Source organism: Trichosurus vulpecula, chromosome 1 (genome assembly GCF_011100635.1).
Source record: "Trichosurus vulpecula isolate mTriVul1 chromosome 1, mTriVul1.pri, whole genome shotgun sequence".
NCBI classification, from domain to species: Eukaryota; Metazoa; Chordata; class Mammalia; order Diprotodontia; family Phalangeridae; genus Trichosurus; species Trichosurus vulpecula.
Window position 1 is genome coordinate 325490426 of NC_050573.1, and position 9169 is coordinate 325499594.

Below are 9169 nucleotides of genomic sequence, written 5' to 3' on the forward strand. Positions count from 1 at the left end.
TATTAACTATGTTAGTCTTAATATTAAATGTTAGATTATCACAAATCCTTTCACTTGAATGTTTTCTTTCTTGATAGACCAATATTCTAATACTGGTATTATAATTTATACCACTGTGTAGTTAAATATTTCTTCTATCCTCATGAACACCTCAATATTTGTAAGCATTGTATAGATGTAGTTGAAATGATTTCAACAGGCATTGAATTGTCTGATTCATTCTCCATCATGCTATTATTCTGCTGGAACTGGTCATATAGGCAAACATATTCCAATGCCTTCTCAATATCTAACTTGTCTATATGTTGTATACACTATGGGTAGTGTTCATTTTTATATCTACTTTGCTATATCAAGGGTAATTTCCAAGCTTATTTGCTTTCTCCAGCCACTGCACCATTTCATGGATCTCTTACAAAGAAACAGAAACATCTTCAAAAAACAAACATATGAAGTTTTAATATTAAAAGAGCAATGAACAAGTCCTAAAAGGTAGTTGGAAATACTTTGGGGAGATTGTGTTGCCTTATCAAATCTATGTCTGGAAGCTAATCTGATAAGATTCCATGGAACCCTTAGTATCTATTTCATCCATGGCTTTTTTCAACACCCATGACATTCATTTCCTTGTTATTCAGTGCACTACTTACTGACATTGCTTTCCACCAATATAATGTCCTTTTCATAATTAAAAAAGCCAAAAAAGGACCAAATTTAATTTTCTCAGATTTATTTTTCCTATATTGACTGGGAAATTTGGTTGAAATTCCAACATGAATGTCTCCTCATGATTGATGCCACATTGTATTGGCAAGCAAAGTGGGGCTTTTTGCTGTTTTTTTTTTCTTTTGGAGTGCTTCTCAGCACTGAGGCAATCAAATATCTTTGAGTCTTGCCTTTGTTTCCATCAAGAGTCTTTGATTGAATCAAGTATCTTTGATGACCTGCTTAAGTCACAGGAAAGCCTAAGTCACATGAGTTTGACTCACATTGTTGTGATGCCCTCTGTGGGCTGACCCTGAAGAAGCGCATGTATATACTGTGAGGTTAGCATTTTGCTTTGGGGGATCACTCATCGGAAGAATGTTCATGTGATTTAGCCAGATGAAACTCTAGGTAGCCATTAAGGAGCCTCCTGGCTTTGAAAACCCAGATGTTGGTGCTTATCTCTCTGGTAACTATATATATATATATATATATATATATATATATATATATATATATATATATATATATATATATATATATATATATATATATATATATATATATTGGTATGCCCAGACAGTTAGAAGCCCTGTCTGCTGATTTGTGTTATTTGCTTTGTTTACATAATTTCTGGTTGTAGTTTCTATTTTTGTTTTCTCTGAAGTTCAGGATGCTGACTTTTTCCCCTGAACTAAGTGAATGATATATTTATGTTTAATTAAAGTGAGATTGTAAACTCCTTACAGTTGCTTTCCTTAGAAAAGCAGATCACAAAACCTGTGCTAGCAGTGCTCCTGTGTGCTAGTGTTATTGGCCTTATACTTCCACAGCAGCTGCAAGCAGTATTGTTGTTATAGACATCTAGATCCTTCTTAATACAGTAAAGTATGAGCCACATTAAACAATGATAGATTTGTAATTCAACCATGAAGCACAGTTAACCACTTTTCTGGGCCATTTTAATCTTGGAAAGAAGACAGATCTAGATTTTCCCCCCATGCAATAGGAGCTAGCCTATAAATATCTTGCTTAGTACATCTCCCCCTGAGTAGAAATATTCATCATGAATAACATAATTTCCTATAAATAATCTACTTTGGATCTGTTTTATTAATTCTATCTTTTCATCTCACCTAATGTGTGAATGGTCTCTGATGCATCTGTTCTTGCAAAAAGAATAATTTGCAATGGATTAGGACATCTACTTCTCAATGTAATCATATTCATGGAATGTCACAGCTGGAGGTGACCTCAGAGAAGAAAGGGTCATGGATCTAGAGCTGAAAGGCCTTTAGAGAACCTCTAAATCAATCCACTAATTTACAAAAGAGTAAACTGATGCCTAGGATTGCTAAGTGACCTGCCAAAGGCCACACAGGCAGTATCAGAGGCAAGATTTGAATTGCCTGAGGACCTTATCACTTTATGCCTGGATAACTTTGTTTGTTTGATTACCACTAACCACAATGTACCACATTTAAAGTATGTATCTTACTCTTTAGAATATCTACCCATTTTGCTTGCTTTTATTTACTGGTGCTAAGAGAAACCAACCTAAACTCTCTCCAATAGAACAATCTGTAAATGATTGAAAACGATTATTTGGATTCTTCTATGACTTCTTCCTCCTCCTCCTCCTCCTCCTCCTCCTCCTCCTCCTCCTCCTCCTCCTCCTCCTCCTCCTCCTCCTCCTCCTCCTCTTCTTCTTCTTCTTCTTCTTCTTCTTCTTCTTCTTCTTCTTCTTCTTCTTCTTCTTCTTCTTCTTCTTCTTCTTCATTAATTTATTTTTTTAGTATTTTCTTTTTCCCCAGTTACATGTAAAATCAATTTTGATGTTCATTTTTAAGTCTCTGATTTCCAAATTCTCTCACTTATACCTTCCCCACCTTTCCATTGAGAAGGCAAGCAATTTCATATAGGTTATACATGTGTAGTCATGCAAAATACTTCCATAATAGTCATATTGTAAAAGACTAATTATATTTCCCTCCATCCTATTCCCCATATCATTTATTCTATTATCTCTCTCCTTTCACCCTGTACCTCTTCAAAAGTGTTTTGCTTCTAACTGTCCCCTCTTCCAATCTCTTCTCCTTTCTATCGACCCCCTTCTCTTATCCCACCCCCCACTACTTTCCTGTAGTGTAAGATAGGTTTCTATACCCAATAGTGTGTATGCTATTCCTTCTTTGAGCCAATTCTGGTGAGAGTAAGATTCACTTATTCCCCTCACCTCACCTTCCTCTCCACTATAAAAGCTTTCTTACCCCTTTCTTACCCTATTCTACCTCTCCCTTTCTCTTTCTCCCGGTACGTTCTTCTCTGACCCCTTAATTTTATATTTGTAGATATCATCTCTTCATATTCAACTCACAGCTGTGCTCTCTATATATACTTTTTCTAACTACCTTAATAATGAGAAAGATCTTATGCATTATAAATATCATCTTTCCAATGTAATGTAAACAGTTTTACTTTTATAAGTCCCTTATGATTTCTCTTTACTGCTTACCTTGTTATGCTTCACTTGAGCATAATATTTGAAAGTCACACTTAGCCCTGGTCTTTAACCAAGAATATTTCAAATTCTTCTATCTCATTAAATGTTCATTCTTTTTCCCTGAAAGACTATACTCAGTTTTGCTGGGTGGGTGATTTTTTGTTTGTAATCCTAGTTACTTTGCCTTCTGGAATACCATATCCCAAGCCCTCTGATCCCTTAAGTAAAAGTTTCTAAATCTAGTGTTATTCTGATGGTACCTCCATGGTACTTGAATTGTTTCTTTCTGGCTGCATGCAATAATTTTTCCTTGATCTAGGAGGTCTTGAATTTGGCTGTAATATTACTGGCAGTTTTCATTTTGGGATCGCATTAAGGAGCTGTTGGGTAGATTCTTTCAATCTCTATTTTCTCCTCTGGTTCTAGAATATCAGGGTAGTTTTCCTTGATAATTTCTTGAAAAATGATTGCTAAGCTCTTTTTTGGTTGTGTCTTTCAGGTAGTCCAATATTTTTTTTTAAGTTATCACTTCAAGATCTATTTTCTAGGTTAGTTGTTTTTCCAATGAGATAGTTCACATTGCCTTCTATTTTTTCATTCTTCTGGTTTTGTTTTATGATTTCTTAAATTTTCACAAAGTCATTAGTTTCCATTTGCTCCATTCTAATTTTTTTAAAATTAATTTAGTTATTTTTGGATTTCAAAATAAACTTTTTTTTCTTTTTTTTTTTTTTTGGAGGGGGAAAGGCAGGGCAATTGGGGTTAAGTGACTTGCCCAAGATCACACAGCTAGTAAGTGTGTCCAATGTCTGAGGCCAGATTTGAAGTCAGGTACTCCTGCCTTCAGGGCCAGTGCTTTACTCACTGCACCACCTATCTGCCCCTCAAAATAAACTGTCAAAAGATTTTGAGCTTTAAATTTTCTCCTCCTACTTCTCCTCTCCCTTCTCAAGATGGTATGCAATCGGATATAGTCTCTATATATATTCATACTGAACTTATTTTTTTTCATTTTATTTATTTTTATTTTTTAAATAAATTTATTTTTTATTTTTAGTTTACAACACTCAGTTCCACAAGTTTTTGGGTTGAAAATTCTCCCTCCCACTCCTTCCCCCAACCCCCCCCCCCAAGACAGCATGTAATCCAATGAAGGTTCTACATATAACTTCATATTGAAATTATTTACGTAATAGTCCAGTTGTAGTGAAGAATTATAACCAATGGAAGGAATCATAAGAAAGGTGAAACAAAACCAAAAAAAGAAGGAAAAAGAAAAAAAGAGAGAAAAAAAAAGTTTGCCTCAATCTGCATTCAGACCCCATAATTATTTCTCTGGACGTGCATAGCTTTTTTCATCACGAGTGTTTGGGAGCTGTCTTTGAACCTTGCATAGATGAGAGGAATCAAGTCTATCAAAGGTAGTCCTTACAGATACTTTGTGCCTGCAAACTGCCTGTTCATATCCTTTGATCATTTCTCAATTGAAGAATGACTTGTATTCCTAAAAGTTTGGCTCAGTTCCCTGTATATTTTAGAGATGAAACCTTTATCAGAGACACTGATTGTAAAGATTTTCTCCCAATTTTCTGCTTCCCTCCTAATCTTGGTTGAATTGGCCTTGTTTATACAAATTTTTTTCAATTTAACATATTCAAAATTATCCATTTTGCATTTTGTCATGCAATCTCTCTCTTGTTGGGTCATGGATTCTTCCCTTTCCCATAAATGTGACAGGTAAACCACTCCTTGTTCTCCCAAAGTGCTTATAATACCAGCCTTTATTCCTAAATCATGAAGCCATTTTGACTTTATTTTGATATACAGTGTAAGATATTGGTCTATGCCCAGTTTCTGCCATACTGTTTTCCAAATTTTCAAGCAGTTTTTGTGAAATAGTGAATTCTTAACCCAGAAGCTGGATTCTTTGGGTTTATCAAAGAGTAGATTGCTATAGTCCTTGACTATTGTGTCTTGAGTACATACGTTATTCCACTGATCCACCACTCTGTTTCTTAGCCAGTACCAAATAGTTTTGATGACTGCTGCTTTATAGTACAGTTTAATATCTGGTATGGCTAGGTCACCTTCCCTAGCATTTTTTTTCATTAATTCCTTTGATATTCTGGACCTTTTGTTCTTCCAGATAAATTTAGTTATTATTGTATCCAGCTCTGTAAAATTTTTTTTTGGTAGTTTGATTGTTATGGCACTGAATAAATAAATTAATTTAGGTATAATTGTCATTTTAATTATATTATATTGGCTTAACAATGAGCAACTGAAGTTTTCCCATTTATTTAGATCGGGCTTTATTTGGGAGAAAAGTGTTTTATAATTGTGTTCATCTAGGTCCTGGGTTTGTCTTGTCAGGAACACTTTCAGGTAGTTGTCGGGGGAAGGGGCAGGGGCCTGACGCGGGCTAAGAGCGCATGCGTGGCAGCAGGTGGGGGCCACGCAGAGCTGGAGCAGCGGATGGGGACAGAACTCACCTCTGCAGTTGTCAGCGCCAGGGTTCGCGATTCCCTGGGCTGGGCTGGCTACAACACAGAGCTTGTGGCGCTGGAGCCAGGCTTGGAGGGGCCTCTGGGGGGTGGCCTGTAAGCCCCCGCTGCCTTTCCGGGGGCTCGGCCTCCCTGGGGCACCGGTCGCGCAAGGGAGCAGCGGCCCCAAGCCGGTGCCCCTCGCCTACAAGCTGCTGGACTCCGAGGACAGCCACCCGCCCCTGGTCTTCCTGCATGGGTTGTTTGGCAGCAAAACTAATTTCCAGACCATCGGCAAGACCCTCAGCAGCAAACGGGCAGGAAGGTGCTGATAGTGGATGCCCGGAACCATGGAGAGAGCCCACACAGCCCTGATTCCAGCTATGAGGCCATGAGTGCAGACATGGAGGCCCTCCTGCCGCATCTTGGCCTGGCCCCTTGCGTCCTCATCGGACACAAGTGTGGGGGGCAAGACAGCCATGACACTGGCACTGCAGAGGGCAGAGCTGGTGGAACGCCTGATCTCAGTGGACATCAGCCCATTGCCGGTCATGGCCATCTCAGACTTCTCTTCCTACTTGTTAGCCATGAAGACAGTACAGATCCCCGAGGAGATGCCCCTCTCTCAAGCACGCAAAGTAGCAGACCAGCAGCTCAGTCCTGTCATCAAGGACTCCACTATACGGCAGTTCCGCCTCACCAATCCGGTGAAAGCCAGCAGCGGGCTGTTCAATGGAGGGGCAACGTTGAAGCCCTGATCCACCAGATGGACAAGATCTTCGATTTCCCTCAGCTCCAGAAATCCTACCCTGGTCCCACACTCTTTCTCAGAGGTGCCAAGTCTAAATTCATCCAGCCTGATCATTTCTCTGAGATCAAGCGTCTGTTCCCTCAAGCTCAGATCCTGTCTGTCCCAGGGGGCGGCCACTGGATCCATGCCGAGCAACCCCAAGACTTCATGACCAGTGTTAAAGGCTTCCTGGTCTAGCAGTTGGTTGTCCCCCATGTCCACTGGCTCAAGCACTAACAGCACTCTGGGGACCAGGGAGCCCCTCCTACTGGTGAAGGAAGCTCAGCACCCTAAATCCTGTCCACTTTATAGTGGACATCACAACCAGTATTTCAAACTTTAACCAATAAAGCTGTTCCCAGCCTTCTCAAAAAAAAAAAAAGACTCAAATATTTCATAGTGTCTACACTAACTTTAAATGGAATTTCTCTTTCTATCTCTTCTATTGGACTTTGTTAGTAATATGTAGGAATGCTGGGGATTTGTGTGGGTTTATTTTATATCCTGCAACTTTGTTAAAGTTATTTTTTATTTCAAGTAGTTTTTTACTTTATTCTTTAGGATTCTCTAAGTAAATCATGATATCATCTACAAAGAGTAATAAGTTAGCTTCTTTATTGCCTATTCTAGTTCCTTCAATTTCTTCCTTTTTGTCTTATTGTGAAAGCTAACATTCCTAGTACCAAATTAAAAAATAGAGGTGATAATGGACATCCTTGTTTCACCACTTTTCTTATTGGGAATGCATCTAGCTTATCTGCATTACATATAATGCTTGCGGATGGTTTTAGGTAGGTGCTACTTATAATTTTAATGAAAGCTCCATTTATTCCTATGCTTTCTAGTGGTTTTCGTGGGAATGGGTGTTGTATTTTGTCAAAAGCTTTTTTTTTTGCTAGTTTTGTTGATATGATCATTTATGCTGATAGTTTTCTTAATATTGAACCAGCCTTGCATTCCTGGAATAAATTCTACCTGGTCATAGTGGATTATTCTTGTGATAAGTTGCTGTAATCTTTTTGCTTATATTTTATTTAAAATTTTTGCATCAATATTCATTAGGGAAATTGGTCCATAATTTTCTTTCTCTGTTTTGACTCTTCCTGGTTTAGGTATTAGTACCATATTTGTGTCATAAAACGAATTTAGTAGGACTTCTTCTTCACCAATTTTCCCAAATATTCTATAAAGTATGGGAATTAATTCTTCTTCAAATGTTTGGTGGAATTCACATGTAAAACCATCTGGCCCTGGAGATTTTTTCCTAGGGAGTTCATTGATGGCTTGCTCAATTTCTCTTTCTGAGATGGGGTTATTTAGAAATTTTATTTCCTCTTCTGTTAGCCTGGGCAATTTATATTGTAAATATTCCTCCATTTCCCTCTGGTTGTCACCTTTATGGCCACACAATTTGGGAAAATAATTCCTAATTATTGTTTTAATTTCCTCTTCATTGGAAGTGAATTCACCCTTTTCATATTTGATACTGATAATTTGGTTTTCTTCTTTTTAATCAAATTGACCAAAGCTTTATTGATTTTAGTGTTTTTTTTTTTCCTTAAAACCAGCTCTTAATTTTATTTATTAGTTCAATAGTTTTCTTGATTTCAATTTTATTAATCTCTCCTTTGGTTTTCAGTATTTCTAATTTATTATTTAATTGGGGATTTTCAATTTGTTCTTTTTCTAGCTTTGTCAGTTGCATGCCCAATTCCTTGATCTCCTTTTAATCTATTGTATTCATGTAAGCATTTAGTGACATAAAACTTCCCCTAAGAAGTGTTTTTGCTGCATCCCATAAGTTTTGGTATGTTGTCTCATTATTGTCATTCTGTTGCATGAAGTTATTAATTGTTTCTATGACTTGTTCTTTTACCCACTCACTCTTTAAGATTAGGTTATTTGGTTTCCAATTAATTTTTGGTTTATCTTTCCATGTTCCTTTATTACACATACATTTAATTGCAACATCATCTGAAAAAGATACATTGACTATTTTTGCCTTTTTGAACTGGGTTGAGAATTTTTTATGTCATACCACATGGTCAATTTTTGAGTATCACTGAAAAAAGTTATATTACTTTTTATCCCCATTCAGTTTTCTCCAGAGGTCTATCATATCTACCTTTTCTATAATTTTATTCACTACTTTTGGCTTCCAGCTCATGGTGGTGAAGGTGCAACTTCTTTCAGTCATCCTGAATCCAGGGTTCATCTGACACCGGCAGCCACCCCACAGCATCCAGGCCAAGCCTCCACCTACATAGCCTCCATGCCACCAAAGTGTTACCCTAATGAAATTAAATCCATGTTTTTAAGGTTCACTGTGGTGAAGTTTGTGCCACATCAGTTCTGGCCCCCAAAATTGGTCCCTTGAGTTTGTCTCCCAAAAAGGTTGGTGATGACATTGCCAAGGTGGTGACTGGAAATGGCTAAGGATCACAGTGAAACTTACCATTCAGAACAGACAGGCCTAGATTTAGGTCGTGCCTTCTGCTTCATTCTGATCATCAAAGTCCTAAAGGAACCTCCTCGGGACAGAAAGAAGTAGAAAAATATTAAAAACAATGGAAACATCAGTCTCGATGAGATTGTCAACATTGCCCGAGAGATGAGGCACCAATCTTTGGCAAGAGAGCTCTCTGGAACCATTGAAGAGATACTTGGAACAGCCCAGTCTGTGGGCTG

At 37.8% G+C, this 9169-nt stretch overlaps 1 pseudogene; it reads left to right on the plus strand.

Moving 5' to 3' along the window:
• Positions 1-8917, plus strand: part of LOC118837856 — a 33862-nt pseudogene extending 24945 nt beyond the window's left edge.
• Positions 8918-9169: the final 252 nt, after the last annotated feature.